Genomic DNA, 26,416 nt, shown 5'->3' on the forward strand with positions numbered 1-26,416 from the left:
TGCCGTGAACGGATAAGTCCGGCGGGCGATTACGGCGGCGCTATGGGTGAACGGTCGGCTTAGGGGCTTGAGCATCATCTAGGTGAAGCACTGGTGCCATCCCAGTGTCCAACTCAGCAAGGGAGGGAGGATTACGGCCTGTCCTCGACGGAACGGCCGCACGGCACGTCGGCGGCAGAGAACGCGCTCTGCGCGTGCCAGGCCACGGCGATGGTGCTGCATGCGTGCGCTGGCAAGGAGGTGGCCACGCGGAGCTCTCAGGTGGATTGGGCGGCGCCGAACGGCGTTATGTCGCAGGGTTGCCCCCTGTCGGCCGTTACGGTGGTTCTGCCGCCGCAAGACACGCCGGCGCAGGCGGGCCATGGCGCCACCGACGCCAGGAATGAGCCAAGCGCTCGTGTGGTGCTCCGGACAAGAGGGAGGGGCTGTGAGCAACGAGCCAAATGCATAGTTTACATGTGACTGAAACTTCTGACGAAGAAACGACACTGAATCTCTGAATTTACTGAATATGAACAGCAATAGTGCATGCCAAGTGTTCGACAGAATGATTTTGGCATGTAGGGATTTTTCCTTGAGCTGGTTTTTGGTGGAGTGGTCTCTCATTGCAACTAGAGGTTGCCTGAATTTTGGTGGAATATTTGGAGGAGTGGAGATATGAATTTCACCAAATTTGACAAATCTGGTCCAAACTTGCAGAGGGTGAAATTTGAAAATTTTGAAAAGAAGAAGAGTAGATCTTGATGGTTCTAGGATGTGGGTACCAAGGACCATCCAGAGGAGTTGAATTGAGATCAAAGATCAAAGGTATTTAGGTACTTGCTTTGCAAATCACCTAGGCTCAAAAGAAAGGACAGAATTATTTTGGGAAAAGAAATAATTGGAATAAAACCCCAAAATGGATTTTATTAGTTTGGACAGAATGTTTGGGTTGTACCAAAGTGGAAGGAGGGGTTTTGGGGGAGTTTTACCATAAGAGGCATGGTAAAACAAGAATGGATCAAAACTCAAATAAAAGCCCAAAACCAAAAAGGTTTTCCTTTTAGAAGAAACTAGATCCAAGAAAAGATTTTTAGAGGGCAAACTTAGAAGAGAGGTTTTTAAGAAGGGTTTAAATGACCTTCTTCAAACCAAGCAAGGCTCTTTCTGAAAACAAAAACCACAAAAATTTTGGAGTGTCACACAATATGATAAAAACCCCATCTTGTTATCCTCGATGGCAACAATACAATACGTGCCTTGCAACTCTTTCTGTCACTGAGTAAGGACACCGCAAGATTGAACCCAAAGCTAAACACTTCTCCCATTGCAAGAACTACCAAACTAGTTGGCCAAACCAAACGGATAATTCGAAGAGACTTGCAAAGATAACTCAATTATACATAAAAGAATTCAGAGAAGAATCAAATATTATTCATAGATAAGCTGGATCATAAACCCACAATTCATGGGTCTCAACAAACACACCGCAAAAAGAAGATTACATCAAATAGATCTCCACAAGAGAGGGGGAGAACATTGTATTGAGATCCAAAAAGAGAGAAGAAGCCATCTAGCTAATAACTATGGACCCGAAGGTCTGAAGTAAACTACTCACACTTCATTGGAGAGGCTATGGTGTTGATGTAGAAGCCCTCCATGGTAGATGCCCTCTCCGGCGGAGCTCCGGAACAGGCCCCAAGATGGGATCTCACGAATACAGAAGGTTGCGGCGGTGGAATTAGGTTTTTGGCTCCGTATTTGATCTGACGGGGGTACGTAGGTATATATAGGAGGAAGGAGTACGTCAGTGGAGCTCCGAGGGGCCCACAAGGCAGGGGGCGCGCCCTCCATCCTCGTGACCGCCTCTGGCACTTCTTGGAGTAGGGTCTGATGGAGTCATGTACCTAGGGTAGGGTCACAGACCTGATCTAAGTACCCTGCCCGAGGACACCCTTAGAAGAGATCACCTTCCAGTCGACCTACGAGGGACTCACTCGACTGACTTGAAGGACTCGACCACGAAGACTCACTCGACCACCAGAAGGTCAAGAGGCACTCTGCACTGCAACGGTCTGTAATTAAGTAGACTTTATGATAGTAAAGACACTTTATGTGGGGCGTACCAGTAACGCTCCAGACTTAATGTACCTTAAACCCTTCATTACGTGGGTTGGCTGGGGTCCTGGCGCACTCTATATAAGCCACCCCCCTCCACAGGCAGAAGGGTTCGGCACCCTGTACTCCATATACACATAATCCACTCGACCGCCTCCGGGCTCCGAGACGTAGGGCTTTTACTTCCTCCGAGAAGGGCCTGAACTCGTACATCTCTTGTGTTTACAACCTCTCCATAGCTAGAACCTTGCCTCTCCATACCTACCCCCCACTCTACTGTCAGACTTAGATCCACGACAGTTGGCGCCCACCTTGGGGCTCGAACCCACGACCATTTTAGCGATTTTGTGGAGAAGTTGCGATTCTTCCGAGTACTTTCATCATGGTAGCTGCTGGAGTTTTGGTCAAGGGTCGAGAGATTCGTCTCGGTGCTCTCACCTTCATCGCCGACGACTCCGCCTGGCTCTAGGAGGCTCCACTCGACGTCGATGCGCTCCCCGTCTGCGGTGCGACGCATTTTCGCGCATGTGTCCGCGGCATTCTGCTGCGGCAACCATCGACCCCATATCGGTCGACTCCCCTATCGACCACCCTCCCGGTCTCCCGCCAGCGCAAGCGCTCGGGTCGGTCGAGGCTTCAGCGGTGGGTGAGACACGCGGTGGCTCGCCAGACGGCCACCACCCAAGTTGCGGCAATCGAGCCCGACGAATCTCTCTACGGCCTATTCGATCTGTCGACTGGCTCCGTAGAGACTGCATCCGAATGCGATAGCAGTGATCCAGCGGCGGAAATCTTGATGGTCGACGGGCCTCGCAGCCCCCCTGGCTTCGCCCGTGATGGTGGGGCAGGCGACGGAGGCGACCCCGCACGAGATCACGAAGAGTACCAGCCCGAGCCACTCGACTCTCTGCAAAGAGAGGAACTTCGCCGCAGGAACATGGATGCCCTGCATACTCCCATCGCAGGAGAAACCCCCGAGGTTCGCGCCTTGGAGGAGGCACGTTTGGCCAATTTGGCCGAACGCGCTCGCCTGGAGAATCTTCAGTGAGCACTCGACTAGCGCACGCGGCAACGAGTTCCCGACGCCAGTCGACGTCAACTCTTCCCGCCGACTCAGGTATATCGAACCCCAATCCAGAATTTAGCAGCTGCGACCCGTATAGCAGAGTCCATCCAGCCCTCTCAGTCGGAAGCTGGCAGAGGCTTGATGCAGATCAGGGATCTGCTCCGGGCAGCAGGAGATCAGAATTCAGCCGTGTTGCAGTCGCGCAACAGAATTCACAGTCGATCCGTCGCTGCGAATACGGTTCAGTCGGCTCACAGTCCCAGATCGCCTCCGCGGCGTGAAGGGCGCGAGAATCGGCGAGACCAATATGGAGACCGACACGACCGAGATGATAGGCGTCGAGTGCCCACTTCCCCTCCGAGGGGTGGGTCTTACGCTCCTCGGCAGCAAGATGACAGACGTCAGCTCAGTGCGGGGCGAAGAGTTCCAGTCGACCCCAGAGAACCAGGCTTCGACGCGCGATCCATTATCGTGCAAGGCTTGGTCGACCGGAACAGAGCCCATCGAGGTGGACTCGACAGAGATGCGCCCACGAGCAGTCGAGTGCATGTTTCTGGTCCGGAATGTTTCAGCAGAGCTATCAGAGCCGCAGTGATTCCTCCCAATTTCAGGTTGGCAACAGGAGTCAGCAAGTTCACCGGTGAGTCTAAGCCTGAAACTTGGCTTGAGGACTACCGAGTGGCAGTTCAGATTGGTGGTGGGAATGACGAGGTGGCCATGAAGCATTTGCCCCTCATGTTGGAAGGTTCTGCCAGAGCGTGGTTGAATCAGTTACCTCCTAGCAGTATTTACACTTGGGAAGATCTGTCCCGAGTGTTTGTCAGAACGTTTGAAGGAACTTGCAAGCGACCGGCTGGATTGACGGAGCTGCAAGTCTGCGTGCAGAAGACCAATGAGACCCTCATGGAGTATATTCAGAGATGGATCACTTTGCACCATACTGTGGAGAATGTGTCTGATCATCAGGCAGTCTGCGCCTTCAAGGATGGTGTCAAGAACAGAGAATTGAGTTTGAAATTTGGTCGAACCGGAGACATGACCTTGAGTCGGATGATGGAAATTGCTACCAAGTACGCCAACGGTGAAGAAGAAGACCGACTCCGAAGCGGCAAGCACAAGCCGAGCCAGTCGGAGAAGGGAAACACCAGTCGGAAACAGAAGCGGAAGGCTGAACCGGCAGCTCCTGGAGAGGCTCTGGCCGTGGCTCATGGAAAGTTTAAAGGGAAACCAAAAGGATCCTGGAACCCTAAGAAGGTAAAGGATAAAGAAGGGAACGACGTGATGGATATGCCGTGTCATATCCACACGAAGAAAGACGAAGAGGGGAATATCATTTACCCAAAGCATACCACTCGCCAATGTCGACTCCTGATCCAGCAGTTTCAAGGAAAACAGTCTAAAGACAAGGAAAAGGAGTCGGACAAGGCCGAAGACAAGGAGGACAGTGAGGAAGGATACCCGCATGTCAACTCCACTCTGATGATCTTTGCAGATGTGGAAAGCAAGAGTCGATTGAAAGTCATTAACCGCGAGGTGAACATGGTTACCCCAGCAAAAGCAAATTATCTGAGATGGTCCCAAACACCCATCACATTCGACCAATCTGATCACCCGACTCATATTGCCACCCCTGGGAGGCAAGCTCTGGTGGTCGATCCAGTTGTCGAAGGCACTCGACTGACAAAAGTGCTGATGGACGGTGGTAGCAGGCTGAATTTGTTGTATGCAGACACACTAAAAGGAATGGGCATTCCGATGTCCCGATTGAGCACCAGTAACATGAGCTTTCATGGAGTTATACCAGGGAAGAAAGCCGAGTCACTCGGCCAAATAGCTCTGGACATGGTGTTTGGTGATTCGAAACATTTTCGCAAAGAGAAGTTGACGTTTGAGGTCGTGGATTTTCAGAGTGCATATCATGCCATTTTGGGGAGACCAGCTTATGCACGGTTCATGGCTCGACCATGTTACGTGTACCTCAAATTGAAGATGCCCGGCCCCAAAGGAGTGATCACTGTCACCGGTGATCGGAAAAAGGCAGAAGAGTGCTTTCAGAAGGGCTCAAAGATTGCTGATTCCCAGGTGACAGCGGTCGAGTTTGAAGAATACAAGCAAAACGCAGATCCGAGTGATTTGCTGCGATCCAAGAAACCCGCCACAGAATCTGCATTTCAGTAGTCCGGTGAGATGAAGCCTGTTCACATTCACCCGACCGACCCCGATGCAGCATCGACCCACATCTCCACAACACTCGACCCGAAATAGGAAGAAGCGCTCATCCAGTTCCTCCGTGAGAACTGGGACATTTTTGCATGGAAGCCCGCTGACATGCCAGGTGTTCCCAGGGGACTGGCTGAGCATCGCCTAAGAGTCGACTCATCAGCAAAACCAGTCAAAGAACATCTTCGGCGGTCCGCCGTCTAGAAGAGAAAAGCCATTGGTGAGGAAGTGGGTCGACTGTTGGCGGCAGGATTTATCCGAGAGATATACCACTCCGAGTGGCTCGCTAATGTCGTCATGGTTCCCAAGAAGGACAAATCGCTCCGAATGTGCATTGATTTCAAGCACATCAACCGGGCCTGCCCGAAAGATCATTTTCCTCTCCCTCGCATAGATCAAATTGTTGACTCGACCGCGGGATGCGAGAGATTGTCTTTTCTAGACGCCTACTCCGGGTACCACCAGATCCGTCTGTACGGACCCGACGAGGTAAAAACAGCTTTCATCACTCCATTCGGGTGCTTCTGCTATATCACCATGCCATTCGGCCTCAAGAATGCCGGAGCCACATTTATGCGAATGATTCAGAAGTGTCTACTCACTCAAATCAGTCGGAATGTGGAAGCGTATATGGATGATATCGTCGTCAAGTCACGAAAAGGTTCCGACCTGCTCGCTGACCTCGCCGAAACATTTGCCAACCTCAGAAGGTATGATATCAAGCTCAATCCATCAAAGTGCACATTCGGAGTTCCTGGTGGCAAGTTACTCGGTTTTCTCGTTTCCGAGCGAGGGATCGACGCTAATCCAGGAAAGATCGGCACTATTCTCCGAATGAAACGCCCTGTGCGAGTGCACGATGTCCAGAAGCTTACTGGATGCTTGGCCGCATTAAGTCGATTCATCTCACGACTTGGTGAAAAGGCATTGCCTCTTTACCGACTGATGAAGAAGGCAGACAAGTTCGAGTGGACTCCAGAAGCTGATGCAGCGTTTGCCGAGCTAAAAGCTCTGCTCTCCACCCAGCCGGTGCTTGCTGCTCCAATCAGCAAAGAGCCTCTGTTGCTTTATATCGCATCCACAGGACAAGTCGTCAGTAATGTGCTTACGGTCGAGCGAGAAGAAGAAGGAAAAGCTTTCAAAGTTCAGCGCCCAGTGTATTATTTGTCTGAAGTCTTGACTCCATCCAAGCAGAGATATCCTCATTATCAGAAGCTTGTGTATGGAATATACATGACCACAAAGAAGGTTGCTCATTATTTCTCTGATCATTCCATCACAGTCCTCAGCGACGCTCCACTATCAGAGATTTTGCACAACAGAGATGCAACTGGTCGAGTGGCGAAATGGGCGATTGAACTTCTTCCCCTTGATATCAAGTTTGAGGCAAAGAAAGCCATTAAGTCCCAGGCAATAGCAGATTTCCTCGCCGAGTGGATTGAACAGCAGCAGCCGACTGAAGTTCACTCGGAGCATTGGACCATGTTTTTTGATGGCTCTAAGATGTTGAATGGTTCCGGTGCTGGGGTTGTCCTGGTTTCCCCCAGAGGAGATAAGCTCAGATATGTGCTCCAGATTCACTTTGATTCCTCTAACAATGAGGCAGAGTATGAGGCCCTCTTATACGGATTGCGCATGGCCATTTCACTCGGCGTCCGTCGCCTGATGGTCTATGGCGATTCAGATTTAGTGGTCAACCAAGTGATGAAGGAGTGGGACGTGAGAAGCCCAGCCATGACTGGATACTGCAGTGCAGTGAGGAAGCTGGAAAAGAAGTTCGAGGGGTTGGAGCTCCATCATATACCCCGACTGAAAAATCAAGCAGCTGATGATCTAGCAAAGATAGGTTCCAAGAGAGGAGCCATTCCGAGTGGTGTGTTCTTGGAGCATATACACACTCCGTCAGTCAAAGAAGATCCTTTCACCGAAGAAGCTCCACAGCCCAAGAGTGCCACAGATCCGACTGAGGTTGAAGTCCCAGCAGTGGTCGACTTGGTCATGGAGGTCTTGGCGGTCATTCCCGACTGGACAGTTCCGTATATCGCGTATATCCTGAGAAAAGAGCTTCCGGAGGATGAGGAAGAGGCTCGACAGATCGTCCGTCGATCTAAAGCCTTTACCGTAATCAAAGGACAGTTATATAGAGAAAGCGCGACTGGAGTTGGTCAGAAGTGCATAACACCAGACGAAGGTCGAATCATCCTTAATGATATTCACTCGGGGACCTGTGGTCATCATGCGTCCTCTCGGACCATCGTGGCCAAAGCATACCGAGCCGGATTTTACTGGCCAAAGGCGAATGAGATGGCGAAGGAAATAGTGGATAAGTGCAAGGGATGTCAGTTCTACTCGAATATGTCGCACAAGCCTGCATCACCTCTGAAGACCATTCCACTCGTCTGGCCTTTCGCGGTATGGGGGTTGGACATGGTCGGTCCTTTGAGAATAGGTCGAAGTGGCTTCACGCATGTACTGGTGGCAGTCGACAAGTTCACCAAGTGGATTGAGGCTAAACCAATCAAGAACCTTGACACCGGTACTGTTGTTAGCTTCATCAGGGAACTGATATTCAGATATGGAGTCCCGCACAGCATCATTACGGATAATGGGTCGAACTTTGACTCGAAGGAATTCAGGGATTTCTGCAACTCTCAAGGCACACGAGTCGACTACGCTTCAGTCGCCCATCCGCAGACGAATGGACAAGCAGAGCGAGCCAATGGCCTGATTCTCAAGGGATTGAAACCCCGGCTGATGCGTGATCTCAAGCATGCAGCTGGAGCGTGGGTCGACGAACTTCCCTCGGTGCTTTGGGGACTGCGGACCACACCTAATCGATCGACCGGAAGAACTCCATTCTTCTTGGTCTACGGAGCTGAAGCAGTCTTGCCGAGTGATCTTCTCCACAATGCTCCTCGAGTTGAGATCTACAACGAAGCAGAAGCTGAACAAGCGCGGCAGGACGCAGTCGACCTTTTAGAGGAAGAAAGGGAGATGGCTCTGATCCGATCGACCATCTACCAACAAGATTTGCGTCGTTTCCACGCCAGAAATGTGAGGGGTCGAGCCTTCCAAGAAGGAGATTTAGTCCTCCGAGTGGATCAGAAGAAACCACACAAGCTTGCTCCTTCTTGGGAAGGACCCTTCATTGTCATCAAAGTTCTCCACAACGGGGCGTACCGTCTTTACAACGTCGAACATGATATCAACGAGCCCCGAGCTTGGAACGCGAAACTACTCCGCCCATTTTACACTTAAGTTTATCACTCGGATGAGTTGCAATAAAGTACTCCTGTAGTTCATGGATTTCAAAATAATAGTGTCATAGTTCCTCCATAATTTTTGTCACTTTTTATTTTTGTCCAATAAATTTTTTCCCTCAGTGGGTGACTTAGCCGCGAATCCGTTTCGCCTAAGTTTGTAAAAATCCTTACCGAGTGGTGAGCCAGACTCCCACTCGGAGGCTTAGCTGCGAATCCGTTTCGCCTAAGATTAAATAAAATCCTACCGAGTGGTAAGCCAGACTTCCACTCGGAGGCTTAGCTGCAGTCCAAGTACTCGCCTAAGTTATCAAAATCCTACCGAGTGGTAAGCCAGACTTCCACTCGGAGGCTTAGCTGCAGTCCAAGTACTCGCCTAAGTTATAAAAATCCTACCGAGTGGTAAGCCAGACTTCCACTCGGAGGTTTAGCTGCAGTCCAAGTACTCGCCTAAGTTATCCAAATCCTATCGAGTGAAGAGCAAACCTCTCACTCGGGGTCTTAGCTGCAGGCCAGTGCTCGCCTAAGATATAAAAATCCTACCGAGTGAAGAGCAAACCTCTCACTCGGGGGCTTAGCTGCAGCCCAGTGCTCGCCTAAGATATAAAAATCCTACCGAGTGAAGAGCAAACCTCTCACTCGGGAGCTTAGCTGCAGCCCAGTGCTCGCCTAAGATATAAAAATCCTACCGAGTAAAGAGCAAACCTCTCACTTGGGGGCTTAGCTGCAGCCCAGTGCTCGCCTAAGTGGGTTAAGGAATAAGTCGACTACAGTGAGCGTCTTGCTTTGAACCTGCAAAAGACATTTCAAGCCAAAAGCAATCATATTCAAACATCAAATTCATGTTCGGAACGATACTTAAAGGAACCGAAAGTGCTCAGGCGCTAAGCCTGTTAAGTATTATCGGTTACAACTCCACTCGGCATACCGAGGCAAATTTAAAGCGTCGAGCTTAAAAGAAGTTTTTTACCCCTCCTGTGGAGGGCTGGAAGGTGCAACAAACTCATCAAGATCAATTCCATCTGCGATCCGAGTGGCAGGAGCAATGAAAGTTTCCATAAAGGACCTGAAGTCGTGTTTCTTGGTGTTGGCCACCCGGAGGCCGCCAGCTTGTCTTCTCGCGCATCTTTGCAGTGAACTCGGGCCAGACACAGAGCAACATCTGCACCGCACCGAGCCGAGGACTTTTTTCACTCCTGCACTCAACCAGGGACCGTGTTCAAGCGAGCCATCAGTGACTCGAGGTCGTGCTGGAGTGTCTCCCTGGGCCAGAGCGTTGAGTCGATGCGAGATGTGGCGACCTTCAGCCTTGCAAGATAGTCCACGACAGCTGCAACACGGGAATCCAGTCGGAAAACATTCATGGCAACTTCGTCGTTCACCGGAGAATTGACGGGGTCAAGGTTTGGTTCCAGCCGGCTAGTCTCTTCTTCAAAGTCTTGACAAAATTCTGCAAGGGCGATCACCGAGTCAAGGCAATGGTCGAATGGAGAAATCACAGTTGAAAATGATTGTTTAGCGTAAAGGTTTACCTTCAAGCATAAGGAACAGCTTCTTGGCAAGACCACTCAGGAAGGCCTCCAGATCATTTTTCTTCCCAAGAGCAGCTTTCAGATTGGTATTTTCTTGCTCAAGCTTGGTGACTAAAGCTAACTTCTCGTCAGCAAGCTTGATCTTCTCAGCTAGTTCAAGGTCTTTTTTCTGTTGGGCCTCCTTCACCTTACCTGCAAGTTACAGCAAGATCAGATTTTGAAACAAGTAAAGGGAAAAAGCAGTCGTCAAGGTCTCACCAAACATACCTTTGGTCTCCTCCTTTGCCTTCGTCAGATTCTCCTGAGCCAGCTTCAAATCCAGCTCGAGCTGAATGTGCTTGTTTTCCAGCTCAGTGTAGCAAGCCGCAAGGTCATAGGATCTCTGCGAAGAATCAATCGACTAAATGTCAAAGATAATTCACTTCCGAGTGGAAAAGGAAAAATCATGCGTTTCTAAGACTACAGCCGAACACAAGCATTCGACCGTAGTCTCGGGGACTACACCCAGTGGGTGAACTCAGCGTGCCCCCACTAATCCTATTGAAGACAGAGTCGACCAGTCGACCTCAAAAAAAAACAAGATGTATTCTTTAAGACTGTAATCGACTGCAAGCAGTCGACCACAGTCTCGGGGACTACACCCAGTGGGTGCACTCAGCGTGCCCCCACCGGTTCGCGAAATCCATTCGCCATAGTCGAATGACGGAAAGACTGAACTTATAAAGCCTAAGGCCGACTGCCAGCAGTCGACCTTAGGCTTGGGGACTACACCCAGCGGGTGCACTCAGCGTGCCCCCGCTAACACGGAGTTTAAATCGACACACCCAGTGGGTGATTACTATAAATTCTGGAAAGAAAAGTTTTTGATAGCATGTCCTAACAGAACAAGTGGTGGTCGACTGACCTGAACATTGCTTTGAAGGGCGGAACTGGCGTCGTAAGCTGCCTGGCTCGCATCCCGGATGGTCTTCAACTGCTCCATCATGATCCCTGCCTGGCGTATCGCCTCCTTCGCGGCGCCAGCTTGGTCCTCTGGGACGTGGTGTGTCGTGAAGAGGGAGGGCTGCAGAGCACTCGTCAGTGGATCTGCGAAGGACACAGTGTGTCGAGTGGTGTTCTCTTCCTCCGCGACCAGAGTCTCAGGCACCGTCACATCCTGGGGCACCCTGCCGGCAGACGCTTTCCTACTCCTTCTGTGCTTCAGCGGTTCCTCATCTTCATCATCATCAGGGAGAGTGATAACAACATTGGATGGAGCTACAGAAAAGAATCAGGTTTAGAGATCATGAGTCAGTCGACTAGAAACGGTGTTAAGAGTATAGTACCAGGTTTTGAGGTTGCTGCGTCCTCCATCTCATGGTCGTCAGCCCGGGCTGAGGTCTCAGAAGTAGCAGCACTGCAACTCCAAAGAATCAGTCGACTAACTCCAGCGCCAACCAGAGATAAAGTTCGCACAAAACAAGAAGACTTAAGTAGCATGATTACCCTGATATGGTGGGGATGGACACCTTCATCTTCGGCAGGAGCTTGGTCGGCTTTGACGGGGCCGCCCTGGGCTGCTTTGACGCCTTTTCAGTCGGCGCCGGAGAGGTGGTCCGAGGGCGCTTAGTCGACTGTGTAACAGTCGCAACCCCCTTGCCACGTTCAGTCGCAGGGTCATGGACAAGCTTCGACCGCCTTTCCGAGCGCGGTGGTGCGACCTCCTCCTCCTCCTCTTCTTCGTTCTCCTCCTCCTCCTCCTCATCATCATCATCGTCATCATCGTCATCATCATCCTCAGCGGCGTCCGAGTCCCACTCCTCCTCCTGGCTCTCGCCCCCGCTCGCTTCTCCCTCCTCAGTCGGAGCATGTGCTCCATTGGGCATCGAGTACAGCTCAGTGAGGACCTGATAGACATCAAGACAAAGATCAGTCGGCCGATCGGCAGAGAAAACAGAAATAAATGTGACAAGAATACAATGGGAAGTGGAGCAGACATACCTTGTTTGGATCACTGTGGTGGTCGAGCGGAGGAATCCTTCTGGCTCCGCGAGGGTTATCCTTGTTCCCAGTAACATCGGCCATCCACCTTTCCAGAGTGGCATCGTCGACTGCTTCTGGATTGACCCGAGTCACATCCTCAGTCCTGCAGTACAACCACATGCAATGGCTCCGGAACTGAAGAGGCTGGATACGGCGCCTAAGAAAAACCTCCAGGAGATCCATACCCATCACTCCCTCCCGAACCAACTGAACTACACGCTCCATCAGCATCTTCACGTCAGCTTTCTCTTCCGGAATCACCTTCAGAGAGGAGGGCTTGTTCACTCGGCCCATGGTGAACTGAGGGAGTCCACTCGACTGCCCCGGCGTCGACTGATCCTGGCAGTAGAACCAGGTCGACTGCCAGCCTCTCACTGACTCAGGAAATGTCATGGCTGGGAAGGTGCTCTTGTTCCTCACCTGGATCCCCAGACCCCCACACATTTGGACAACTCGGGTTTTTTCGTCGCCTGGGCTCGCCTTCTTCACAGTCTAAGAGCGACACGTGAATATGTGCTTGAACAAGCCCCAATGCGGTCGACAACCCAGGAAACCCTCACACATGGACACGAACGCGGCAAGATAGGCGATAGAATTCGGGGTGAAGTGGTGGAGTTGCGCTCCAAAGAAGTTCAAGAAACCACGGAAGAAAATGCTCGGCGGCAAAGAAAATCCGCGGTCGACATGGGTAGCCAGAAGCACGCACTCACCCTCTTCCGGCTGGGGCTGCCACTCTTTCCCCGGAAGCCTCGCAGCTCCATGAGGGATCAGGCCCTCGTTGGCCATGTCGAGGAGATCCTTCTCCGTGATGGTCGACTGAATCCAATCTCCCTGGACCTAGCCTTTCGGCAGGCGAGATCTAGACGAAGACCCGCCACGACTGGTGGATCTCCCCTTCGCCTTCTCCGTCGCCGACGCCTTCTTCGCGCGTTCCAATGCCGCTGTCTTCTCCTTGACCATGGCTGCCGGCGGGACGCGCGAGGGGAAGTTGTGCGGAGGCAAGAGCGAGCGCGTTGGGCGGAGACGAAGGGAACAGAGAGAGAATGCTGAGGCACTGTTCAAAAAACCCTCGCCGGGCGCATTTATAAGATCCCTTCCGAGTGGATGACAGGTGGGCCCGGTCGATCTAATCATATCCTGAACAGTTACGCGGACGCGATACGTGGCGAAAAAAGCGGCGCGGAGATCGAGGCGTCTATGCCCTGTCCCGTCCGAACACCGCGGTCCGCCCTGCTTCGCGCGCTTCCCCAAATTTCGCATCCCGCGGAATCCGCGAACGGCAGATTGGTCCGCCAAACGCGGGATTTCCTGCGATCCGTCGCTCGGAAATCGGCGAAGTCCAAAAGATCACTCGACGAAGGAAAAGAATGGATCGAGTCGATTGAAGAAAAGTTGCTCACTATCAACAAAGAGATTTTTTTCAAAACAACGCACGACCAGTATGCGAAGGCTAATCGGAAACAACATCAACTCCTTCATCACTCAAGCCTCAATCCATTCGGGGCTAATGATGGAGTCATGTACCTAGGGTAGGGTCACAGACCTGATCTAAGTACCCTGCCCGAGGACACCCTTAGAAGAGATCACCTTCCAGTCGACCTACGAGGGACTCACTCGACTGACTTGAAGGACTCGACCACGAAGACTCACTCGACCACCAGAAGGTCAAGAGGCACTCTGCACTACAACGGTCTGTAATTAAGTAGACTTTATGATAGTAAAGACACTTTATGTGGGGCGTACCAGTAACGCCCCAGACTTAATGTACCTTAAACCCTTCATTATGTGGGTTGGCTGGGGTCCTGGCGCACTCTATATAAGCCACCCCCTCCACAGGCAGAAGGGTTCGGCACCCTGTACTCCATATACACATAATCCACTCGACCGCCTCCGGGCTCCGAGACGTAGGGCTTTTACTTCCTCCGAGAAGGGCCTGAACTCGTACATCTCTTGTGTTTACAACCTCTCCATAGCTAGAACCTTGCCTCTCCATACCTACCCCCACTCTACTGTCAGACTTAGATCCACGACAGGGTCCAAGTCTCCTGGATCACGTTCGGTGAGAAAATCATGTTCCCGAAGGTTTTATTCCGTTTGGACTCCATTTGATATTCTGTTTCTTCAAAATACCGAAATAGGCAAAAAACAGCAATTCTGGGCTGGGACTCCGGTTAATAGGTTAGTCCCAAAAATAATATGAAAGTGGAAAATAAAGCCCAATATAGTCCAAAACAGTAGACAAAGTAGCATGGAGTAATAAAAAATTATAGATACGTTGGAGACGTATCAAGCCTCTTCCTCATCCTCTGAGAGTTCCTTCCTAAGAATGTAAGCGATGTATGACACTATCCAGTCGGGAGTGATGACCAAAACCTCCATGACTAAGTCGACCACGACTGGGATTTCAACTTTAGTCGGATCTGTGGCGCTCTTGGGCTGCGGTGACTCCTCAGTGAAAGGATCTTCCTGAACTGAAGGTGAATGAATATGTTCCAGAAACACGTTTCGGGGAATGGCCTCTCTCTTTGAACCTATCTTGGCTAACTCATCTGCAGCTTGATTTTTCAGTCGGGGAATGTGGTGGAGCTCCAACCCTTCAAACCTCTTCTCCAGCTTTCTCACTGCGTTGCAGTAACCAGTCATGGCTGGGCTCCTGACATCCCATTCCTTCATCACTTGGTTGACCACCAAATCTGAGTCGCCATAGACCATAAGGCGACGGACGCCAAGTGATATGGACATACGCAACCCGTATAGGAGTGCTTCATATTCGGCTTCGTTATTGGAGGAATCAAAATGAATCTGGAGAACATAACTGATCCTGTCTCCGCGGGGAGATACCAAAACTACTCCAGCGCCTGAACCATTCAACATCTTGGAGCCATCAAAGAACATAGTCCAATGCTCCGAGTGAAATTGAGTCGGCAGTTGTTGCTCAATCCACTCGGCAAGGAAATCTGCAATAGCTTGGGACTTGATAGCCTTCTTTGCCTCGAACTTGATATCTAATGGAAGGAGTTCAATCGCCCATTTTGCTACTCGACTAGTGGCGTCTCTGTTATTCAGAATTTCAGATAGTGGCGCGTCGCTGATGACTGTAATGGAGTGGTCAGAGAAATAGTGCGCGAATTTCTTCATGGTCATGTATATTCCATAGACAAGCTTCTGATAATGTGGGTATCGTTGCTTGGATGGAGTCAAAACTTCAGAGAGATAATAGACCAGGCGTTGAACCTTGTAAGCTTTTCCATCTTCTTCTCGCTCGATCGTGAGTACTGTGCTGACAACTTGTCCAGTGGCTGCAATATAAAGCAGTAAAGGCTCTTTGCTGATTGGTGCAGCGAGCACTGGCTGGGTGGAAAGCAGGGTTTTGAGCTCTGCAAATGTTGCGTCAGCTTCATCAGTCCACTCGAACTTATCAGACTTCTTCATCAGTCGGTAAAGAGGCAATGCCTTTTCACCGAGACGAGAAATGAATCGACTTAGGGCGGCCAGACAACCAGTCAGCTTTTGAACGTCATGCACTCGCATGAGGCGTTTCATTCGGAGGATGGTATCAACTTTTTCTGGATTGGCGTCGATCCCTCACTCGGAAACGAGACAACTGAGTAACTTTCCTCCTGGAACTCCGAACGTGCATTTTGACGGATTAAGCTTGATATCGTACCTCCTCAGATTGGCAAAGGTTTCTGCAAGGTCAGTCAATAGGTCGGAACCTTTGCGAGACTTGACCACAATGTCGTCCATGTATGCTTCCACATTCCGACTGATTTGAGTGAGCAGACACTTCTGAATCATTCTCATGATCCGGCATTTTTCAAACCGAAAGGCATGGTAACATAGCAAAAGCACCCGAATGGGGTGATGAAGGCTGTTTTTATTTCATCGGGACCATACAGTCAGATCTGATGGTATCCGGAATACGCATCTAGGAAAGACAAGCGCTCGCACCCCGCAGTCGAGTCGACAATCTGATCGATGCGAGGGAGAGGGAAGTGATCTTTCGGGCAGGCCCGATTGATATGCTTGAAATCGATGCACATACGGAGTGAATCATCCTTCTTAGGAACCATGACTACATTGGCTAACCACTCGGAGTGGTAGATTTCACGGATGAACTCTGCTGCCAACAGTCGAGCCACTTCTTCGCCAATTGCTTTCCTCTTCTGCACGACGGACCGCCGAAGATGCTCTTTGACGGGTTTTACTTTGGGGTCGACACGCAAACGGTGCTTAGCCAGTCCCCTGGGTACACCTGGCATGTCAGAGGGTTTCCATGCGAAGATGTCCCAGTTCTCACGGAGGAACTGGATGAGCGCTTCTTCCTATTTGCTGTCGAGCGTCATTGAAATATGAGTCGGCGCAGCGTTGGGATCGGTCGGGTGAATATGAATAGGCTTTGTTTCACCAGTCGACTGAAATGCAGAGTCTGTAGCGGGCTTCTTGGCTCGAAGCAAATCACTCGGAGCTGCACTCTTCTGATACTCTTGCAATCCGACTACTGCCATCTGAGCATCGGCGATTTTGGAACCTTTCTGAAAGCATTCCTCTGCCTTCTGTCGATTGCCAGTTACTGTTATCACACCTTTGGGGCCAGGCATCTTCAGCTTGAGGTACACATAACATGGTCGGGCCATAAAACGTGCATAGGCTGGCCTGCCCAAAATGGCATGATAGGCGCTCTGGAAATCCACGACTTCAAATGTCAACTTCTCCTTACGGTAATGCTTGGAATGACCGAAAACCACGTTGAGGGCGATCTGGCCGAGTGATTCGGCTTTCTTCCCAGGGATAACATCGTGGAAACTCATGTTGCTCTTACTAAGTTTGGACATCGGAATGCCCATCCCCTTCAAGGTCTTAGCGTAAAGGATGTTCAGGCCACTGCCACCATCCATCAATACTTTGGTCAGTCGAGTGCCCCCAACCACAGGGTCGACCACCAGTGCTTGCCTCCCAGGGGTGGCCACACGAGCTGGATGGTCTGACTGGTCAAATGCGATGGCCGTCTGAGACCATCTCAGATAGGCAGTCTTCTCCCTGGGGGCGACGATGTTCACTTCTCTGTTGATGACCTTCAATCGACTCTTGCTTTCAACATCAGCAAAAATCATCAGAGTGAAAATGACTTTGGGATAACCATCGTCTTCCTCTTCATCTTCCTCCTTGTCTGACTCATTTTCCTTCTCATTGGGCGGTTTCTCTCGGAACTGCTGGATCAGGAGTCGACACTGCCGAGTGGTATGCTTCGGGTAAATCAGATTACCTTCCTCATCTTTCTTCGTGTGGATGTGGCATGGCAAATCCATCACATCATTTCCTTCCTTATCCTTCACCTTCTTAGGGGGCCAGGGCCCCTTAGGTTTTCCCTTAAACTTTCCTTGATTCACTGCTGCGATTTCTCTAGGAGCTACTGGCTCAGCTTTACGCTTCTGCTTCCGACTGGAGTTACCTCCACCGGCGCCTTGGCCGACCGGTTTGCTCTTCCCGCTACGGAGTCGATCCTCTTCTTCCCCGTTAGTGTACCAGGTGGCTATCTCCATCATCCGAGCCAGAGTCATATCTCCAGTCCGACCGAATTTCAAGACCAAGTCCCTGTACTTGACGCCTTACTTGAAGGCGCATATAGCTTGATGCTCTGAACTATTCTTGACGGTATGATGCAAAGTGGACCATCTCTGGATGAACTCCCTCAAAGTCTCATTCGGCTTCTGCACACAATGCTGCAGCTCGGGCAACCCTGCTGGTCGCTTGCACGTGCCCTCGAAAGTTCTCACGAACACTTGGGATAGCTCTTCCCAACTGTGAATACTGCCTGGAGACAACTGAGTTAGCCACGCTCGGGCCGACCCCTCCAACATAAGAGGGAGATGCTTCATTGCTATCTCGTCGTTGCCGCCCCCAATCTGCACAGCCACTCGGTAATCTTCAAGCCAAGTTTCTGGCTTGGATTCACCGGTGAACTTACTGACCTCGGACGCTAACCTGAAGTTGGGTGGAATCACTACTGCTCTGATGGCTCTGCTAAAACACTCGGGACCAGAAACATGCACTCGACTGCCACTTGGACGGTCTCTGCCTGGGTCTTCTCTGTGCGCCCTGTTTCGGTCAACCAGGCCTTGAACGAGGATAGATCTCGCGTCAAAGCCAGGTTCCCTTGGGTCGACTGAAGCTCTGCGCTCACCACTATGACGGTGCCTGTCATTGTTCCGCCGAGGCACATACGATGCACTCCTCGGGGGAGGCGTGGGTCCTCGACGGCAATTGTCATGGTCGAGCGGATGATCATATTGCCTACGCCCTTCATGCCGCGGAGGTGATCTGGGGCTGTGAGCCGACTGAACCGTGTCCGCTGCAACGGATCTGCTGCGGATCCTGTTTCGCGACTGAGATACTAATGTATTCTGCTCTCCTACCGCCCTGAGCAGAGCCCGGATTTGCATCAACCCTCTGCCAGCCTCTGACTGGGAGGGTTGGGTCGACTCTGCTATGCGTGCTGCGGCTGTGAGATTTTGAATCGGAGTGCGGCATACCTTAGGTGGAGGCGGAAAGAGTTGTCGTCGACTGGACTCATGGATCCGCTCCTGAGCGCGCTCGTCGAGAGCCCGCTGGAGGTTATCCAGTCAAGTGCGCTCAGCCAAATTAGCTAAGTGCACCTCCTCCAAGGCCCGAGCCTCGGGGGTTTCCCCTACGATGGGGGTGTGGAGTGCATCCATGTTCGGGTGACGAAGTTCTTCCCTCTGCTGAGAAGAGAGGGGCTCGGGTCGGTATTCCTCGTGGGCGTGCGACGGATCGCCGCCTCTGTCTCCATCGCCCTCGCGGCGGAAACTAGGTGGGCTGTGAGGCCCATCGACCATTAAGACTTCGGCCACAGGATCGCTGCTATCGCATTCGGATGCGGTCTCCGCGGAGCCAGTCGATAGATCGAACATGCCGTGGAGAGTTTCGTCGAGCTCGATTGCCGCGACTTGATGGGTGGTCGATTGCTGAGCCACCGCGTGTTTCACCCACCGCTGAAGCCGCGATCGACCGGATCGCTTGCGTCGGCGGACAGCGGGGGGGGGGGGGACACCATTGGAGCCGACTGGTATTGAGTCGACGGCTGCCGAAGAAGAACGCCCCGAACGCACGCGCGAAAGTGCGTCGCTCCTCGGGCGGGGAGCGCCTCAGTGTTCAGGGGAGCTTCTTGGAGCCACGCGGAGTCGTCAGCGACGAAAACGAGCGCGCCGAGACGGATCTCGCGGCCCTCAGCCAATCCGCCGCCGGAAACCATGATGATGGTGATCGGAAAAACTTGCAACTTCACCAATAAGTCGCTAAGATACCTGCCTCAAGGTGGGCGCCAACTGTCGTGGTTCTAAACCTGACAGTAGAAAGGGGGGTAGGTATGGAGAGGCAAGATCTTAGCTGTGGTGAAGATGTACACACGAGATTTACGAGTTCAGGCCCTTCTCTGAGGAAGTAATAGCCCTACGTCTCGGTGCCCGGAGGCGGTCGATTGGATTATGTGTGTTGTATTAAAAAGAGTGCGAACCCTTGTGCCAGAGTAGGGGGTGGCTTATATAGAGTGCGCCAGGACCCCAACCTGCCTCCATTACAAGGGAACTAATGTACATAAAGTAAGGGGCGTTACTGGTAACGCCGACATTAAATACTCTTAATGCCCATGAAGACTAAGGAATGAATATCTGGCCGTTGCGCGTCCTACCGACTCCTGGTATTTGATGTAGTCGAGTGATTCCCATATGGTCGAGTGAAGGTAGAGAATTCTGGTCGAGTGATTGCATCGTCGAGTGGATTCTTGGTCTTCTCATCTTCTGGGGTATTGATCTTGGGTAGGGTGTGTAGGTCAGGCCTATGACCCTACCCTAGGTCTGTATCCTCATCAGGCAATTGCAGGCAGCTTTGCAGACGGCACTCCGTGCAATGGTAGAAGGCTATCTATAGCGACCGGATTTTCAGCGCTACAGATCGTTGGTAATTCTACCGACGGACGTTTTCTCTCTCTTCGTTCTCTCTCCTCCACATCATCTGAAATCCTAATTGTCATTCCTCACAGACAGCTGACTAGACACCCTTGTACATGCGCTAAGAGAGGTCGACCCTTCGTATTCCTGAACGGCCGAGATTATATAATGGTTATTAAACACGTTTTTGTACAGTGGCGTATATTATTTTCAGTCGATAACTGTGGATTGTCTGACCTTGTGACCGAGCGAGGAAACAGTAGTCAGTACTGCTCACCAGACGACACTGAATCGCCAACAACTGCGTTCATCATGTCGCCGGCGACTTCTTCCGCGGTGGGTACCCTATCCGGCGGTCTCCTTCCCCACGATGCACATCGCCGGCGACCCTTCCTAACCGCCCGCCTTCTCCCGCCGCGTTGGTCTAGGCTCCAGGTCAACGCGGCCCGTCATCGCCGCCCGGCCACTCCCGCGCGCGCCCAGAGCGCTCCCTCCCCAGGTCCGGGACTCCTCTACCCCCTCGCCGGGACGCGATGTTTACGCCTCCGTTCGGGTCCTTGATCGAGCTCATTTTTTTTCATCCATCGCCTTTTCAGGGTACCTGCCGGACTCGGAGTTCTACAAGATCGAGGCCATCCTGAGGTCAGTGCGTCAGCATACCAGTGAGCTTCGGGGCCTTCCTGGTTTGTTTGTAGATTTGACTTACCCATGGTGAATCGTGCCGAATTGGTGCAGGCCATGGAGGGTGTCGCACGTCTCGTCGGTGAGTGCGGCTACTGTTGCAAGCCGTCTGTCAAGTTCTTTCACGTACGCGAGGTGTTCGTTCAAATAGCTCCACGGAAATTCTGCAGGGTTTGCTAGAAATGGGGATCAGAGGCGTGACGGTGTCTGATGTGCGGGGTTATGGGGCGTCAGGGCGGGTCGACGGAGCGGTACGAAGGTATTGGCCCGGCTCGTGGTTGTGGCGCCTAAATTGCTGAACTCTATTTCAGTGTTTGTGATTCGTCGTGTATAGTTTCTGCTTCCATCAGTTGTGATCCTTGTGTTTATGTGTTCCCTAGAGCTAACGTTGCATTGTATTGTGAAAGGAATGGGTCAGTGATTGTCGTTAGAAATGGTTTTCATTAACGATTAACAAATCATTACCACACCCCCTTGAACGTGGTCATGTTAGTTCCCTCCAGTCCTCCATTTGGTAAAAAAGGCTGTAATTTGCTTTGCCTGATTTTGTTGATTGTATTGTTCTGTGCTGGGATATCCTTTGTGGTTTGTATGTTTCTGTTTTAAAGAAGCTGCAGATATTCAGGGACTGGAAGCAACCCTTGATTATTACAAATGTTGCACTTGAGATTACATTTTAATTTCTTTTGATGTAGTATATTGGCTTGAAATATCTGTAACACAGTTCCTACTTCACATTATTGCACCATTTTCTCTATTTTCTGTATCAAACATTCGAGCATCTTGATGGTTGGTTATGAGTACAAGCCAATTGCAACAACTAGAATGAGTTTGAATCACACCCAAGTTGATAGCAGTAGAAACCAGGTGAAGCTTTGAGAAGTTATATTGATGTTTCTCATTAGTACCTTCCTCTCTTACATTTCCGTTCTTGTTTTATTTAGGTCCTCGAGGAATGTTAACAACTAAAGATTGAACACAGTCTTATACTCTGTATATGCTTAAGTGATATTAGTACACTGAGCAACTCATATGAAATTAGGTTCTGTATATGTAGAAACATATATTGGACTGATTATTAGTTCAAGTCAACTATCTCACAAAATATGGATTTATTCTACTGCTGTTTATGTCATGTTTCTTGGGAAAGTGGATACCCATGAGCAAAATATGACCTGAAAAGATAATGGGCAAGCAGGAGAAAGTATTGCAACAACTTCAGGAGGAAATGGCTGGGAATTAGAGAAACATCGGGATAAAGACATGGATTCTTCTGAGTAATTTTGGCATTCATATCAGTATTGTCATTTTACATGCCTAATTGATCATGTATATTAATCCTTAGTGCTATTCAGTAACTACTTTACCTTATGCAGTTCTAAGTTCTTATGCTGATGCTTGCTCATTGTTGGTTTGCAGGGTCAGAATTTTCAGAAGATACATTTATTGCTAAAGTTAAAATGGAAATAGTTGTGTGCAAGGAGCAGGTAATAGCTTGTTTTTTTATTAATCCTGAAAAAGAAAGTACACATCTTTAATACCCTCTGGTTGAGATAGCTGATCATAGCATCGAAATGATATAATTTTCTCTGTGATACAAATAGTTACCTTCTCTATGATACAATTTGCTTTGCTGTTCACTTATACATAGAGTATTGTTAAAATATTTGTGCTGTCCATTCTGTGTATCTCTTTGAAGGTTTTGTTTTGCATTATGTTAATGTATTTTTGCACTGTCCAGGTTGAGCCAGTAATTGACAAAATAATTGAGAAGGCCAGAACTGGAGAAATTGGCGATGGAAAGATATTCTGTAAGTGCAAAGTTTTCTTGGCAACTGTTAGAAGTCTGCAATCACGCTGTCGGGTTTAATCTTATTTCCGTACAGTCGTTACTGTCATTTAGTATTTGCCATTCTGAAATGTATATCTGCAGGAAGCTAACCGCAATACCGAACTACTCCCTCCGTAACATAATATAAAACGTTTTTTGACATTCTCGTTATGTCAAAAATACGTCTTATATTAAGCTACAGAGGGAGTATTAGTGGACACTAAACAGAGTATCGCAACAACATACACGCCCTCCAGAAGTGTGTGTTTTAGTCCTGAAGTGCTGTTTCACGTGCATAGTATCCCAATGCTTTCCCACAGCTGATTTGTGTTTTTAGAAACCTAGGAATCATGATCTCTAGTACCTTAGACACACCTCATCATGATCCCTATGCTTAGGCCTCATCTGTTTTTTCTGCCCTTTTTCCCAGTGATACCCGTCGCGGACGTTGTAAGGGTACGCACGGGCGAACGTGGAGTGCATGCGGAGAGGATGATCGGCGGTCTGTCAGACAAGCTGCCCCCGGTGATCACAATATCATGAGTAGAACTCGACTGCTCTTGCTGCCTGTATCTGCAAGCGCATCCCTCAGGTTGGTTGCTTGTGGCCGTGTGTGTGGCTTGACCTTTGGGGAATAATAATGTGCATGTAACATTGTGTGTTCTGTGTTGGCACGAATAAATCGGCACCAGCATCCATACGGTCGGTGGTGTTGTTGAATGTGGTGGTTACTGTGGTTCGTGTGCCCAATGTGGTGACGCAAACTCCCTCTTAGTGAGAAGGTGAAAATCTGGATGTAATTTGTGCCAGTTCAGTCTAAGTTTCATTTCCTTTCTGGGCATGGCTAGGTATCAATCGACCGAGACTTGACTAAGTCCCAAGTGACATAACATGGAAAAGAAAATTTTGCACGGATAAAATCACACAGATATAACATGGACTAGGACATACCAAGTCCGATTTAGCAAGTTATTTCCTTTTAACTCATGGGAGCGAATTGTCAAAAAAAAAAAAAACCTTACGGGAGCGATTGACATGGCGGGCCGCGGCCATCAGACACGTGGAACCGTCGAGGGATTCTGAACTCCCGCCACGGAAGAGAAGCGTGACGTACAGGCAAGTAGACTTCCAGTTGTGTGTGCGTCGTGTCAGACATGAGTCGGCCGAAGCTAGAGGTTGGTAGGAGCACACCGGACGCGGCAACGTCGCCCGTGAACGCCTCCACGTACGTCGTGGCATGGCCACCTTTGCATTTGGCACAGAAAACACACGCGTTTGGCGCAAAGGTGGCCAAGCGAGGTAGTGTCGTACACGATGATAAGCGAAATACTGATTTTCGAGGCAGGAAAATAATGATCCACGTCATATCTACATCAAACAACCTTGCCGCGGAGCAGAGCACAGAGTTGACGTGCCTGAACCTGAGCACGAGGTCAATCAATCAAGCATGGATGATGGACGATGCAGACCCATCACCCATGCATGAGTGGCTCTGCGCCGATCCACGCGGAGACTCCCCGCACGTGTCAACCCGAAAAAGCTGCATCGCATTGCAGTCAAGCAAGCAAGCAAGCAGTTCAGAAACATGTATGCAACACGTTAATTCTCAAGCGTGCAATCTTCGTTGAACTTGGGATCTCCTTTTCCTCACGAGTCAATGAAAGCCCAGCCGTCCGATCGGTGGATCCATCGCCATCTCGACGGAGCCGAGGGGATAAGGCAGGCGGGTGAGATCCTATACGCGTCAACCCGATTCGTCAGTGATGAGTAGTGGTTAAACTAATCGGGATCTCAGTTTAACCGGATCTCATGTAAAGCAGCAGTGCGAGCCTAGGGTTGGCTCTCTACTAATTGATTCTCTAGTATGTGCATATCGATCATCGTAGGATCTTTGCTAATTGCTAATGACGAGAACACGCGTTGAGCGTCACATTGTTTTTAAAATAAAGTACTAGTGCCTTTTTTAACCTTTCTATCTGCCACTGTGGATTGACTTTTGACAGTTGACACTGGAGAGATGGCCAACGATAATTTCGGTCGAGAGTGATTAGACAAGTTTCATATAGCACAAAAAGGCTCTATTACTCAAGGAGAGGATGAGAAAACATTGATTTGATGGCCACCAAAGTTGATTGAGAAATAGCTTTCTCTAAATCAAAATACATAGCTACCCCCTTTAAGATATGAGCGTTTGATGGTGGGAGTGAATTGGTACTCTCAATGGGAAAATGCCAGGCAAAAGTTTTCCAGATTTTTGAAAAAAATTTCACAAAGCTACGTGTACTTAAGATGTGTTAACATAAACGGCCCTTCGTGGCTTGTGCAAAAGACAACAAACACGTCTTCATTTTACTTCTGGCTGCTGAGGTTTTCACTTCAATCAAAATAGGAAATTGTTGCTAGTGGGGCGTGAGAGAGATTGACGTGCCACTTAGCTTTACCTTTTCGTTTTTTCACGTCTCCTTGCTGTTCCTTTTGCAGTTCCACCAAAGTCGCACGCTTGTTCTTCTTGGCAACTACAGATAATGATTAAGCCGGCTTTGCAACGGCATTACATCACTAAAGAAGCAATTTCATATCTTGGGCTCAGTTCAAAAGTCTTTGAATTGACTGAGCTAACTTTTTTGAAAGTGCTCGTCGTTGTAACGAGCAAACAACCTCCTTTTTTTTAACAAGGGCACTAGCTTAGCCTTGTTTCACTAATTTATAAAAAGAACAAATATCAACATTTTTAGCTACCTGAAGTTTTTGCAAGTCTTAGTCAGCTAAGATAGACATCATACACAAAACTGCATGTACCATAATGGAACTGCAGTAATATCAGTTCCGTTATGGCACCGTGTAGTAATGTTTTTGGCAACGATGATGGCGTCGAGAGGAACTCTGGTCGCGGCTCAGGCTTCGGTAGTCGGATCTTCCCGACGTGTCCGAGGTGCTCTTTGGGGCACGGTCGGCGCAAGTCCTGCATATTTCCCTTGTGATGATCGTCGTCAGAGTCGGAGCTGTCGGCTGTTCGCGCGTGTGGCCTTCTGTTGGCATGTGCCGTCATGGTTTCTGTGCAGCTGTTTGCAGGTTGGCTTCGACGATGAAGGTCTACGGTGAAGTCGGAGTCGCCCGTTCGGAGGTAGCCGGTGATGACGATGACGCTTGCGACTGCTCGGCGGATGTCTTTCCCTCTTTGTAGCTCTGTGATCCCATGTCGGTGGCCAGGTTGACCGATGGTACCCATTTTATGTGGGCTGGATTGTATCGGTTTTAGCCCGGTTTTCCGTTAATTAACCGGGCAATTCTCACTCCTCCTTAATTAATGAAAATGGCAAGTCTTTTGCCTCGTTTCAAAAAATAAAATAAAATATTTTTGCATACAGAATAATCTAGTAATATCGATAAGATGCCACTGACACTGGGCATCTGCAATGCAGCAATACTAAAAACTAGTCAAAACATCGAGGATGTTAAAAAAAGAGCTACGATGATCCACGGCATGCAGCAAAGCTGACCATCCCTTGAAAACATGTGGACTGTGAGAATGGTTCTCCAAAAAGCAAGGTGAATAAGGCGCAAGCTTCGTCGTTATTAAACCCAACCACTTAGGGCCGGATCATGGGTTTTCAACTTGAAGATCAAGTTCGATCCTACTCCAAACAATGTCTTCAACAATGGACCAATGCGAAAACATCGGGATTAATCTGACCAAGGACGCCAGAATGGCTCCCCCGCTCCCCCGCTCTAGGGTTCCT

General features: G+C 49.9%; 1 pseudogene; it reads left to right on the top strand.

Moving 5' to 3' along the window:
- LOC119323450 overlaps positions 1-23,511 on the top strand; it is a 45,982-nt pseudogene extending 22,471 nt beyond the window's left edge.
- The last annotated feature ends 2,905 nt before the right edge of the window (positions 23,512-26,416 follow it).

This window comes from Triticum dicoccoides, chromosome 1B (assembly GCF_002162155.2).
Source record: "Triticum dicoccoides isolate Atlit2015 ecotype Zavitan chromosome 1B, WEW_v2.0, whole genome shotgun sequence".
Classification (NCBI taxonomy): Eukaryota; Viridiplantae; Streptophyta; class Magnoliopsida; order Poales; family Poaceae; genus Triticum; species Triticum dicoccoides.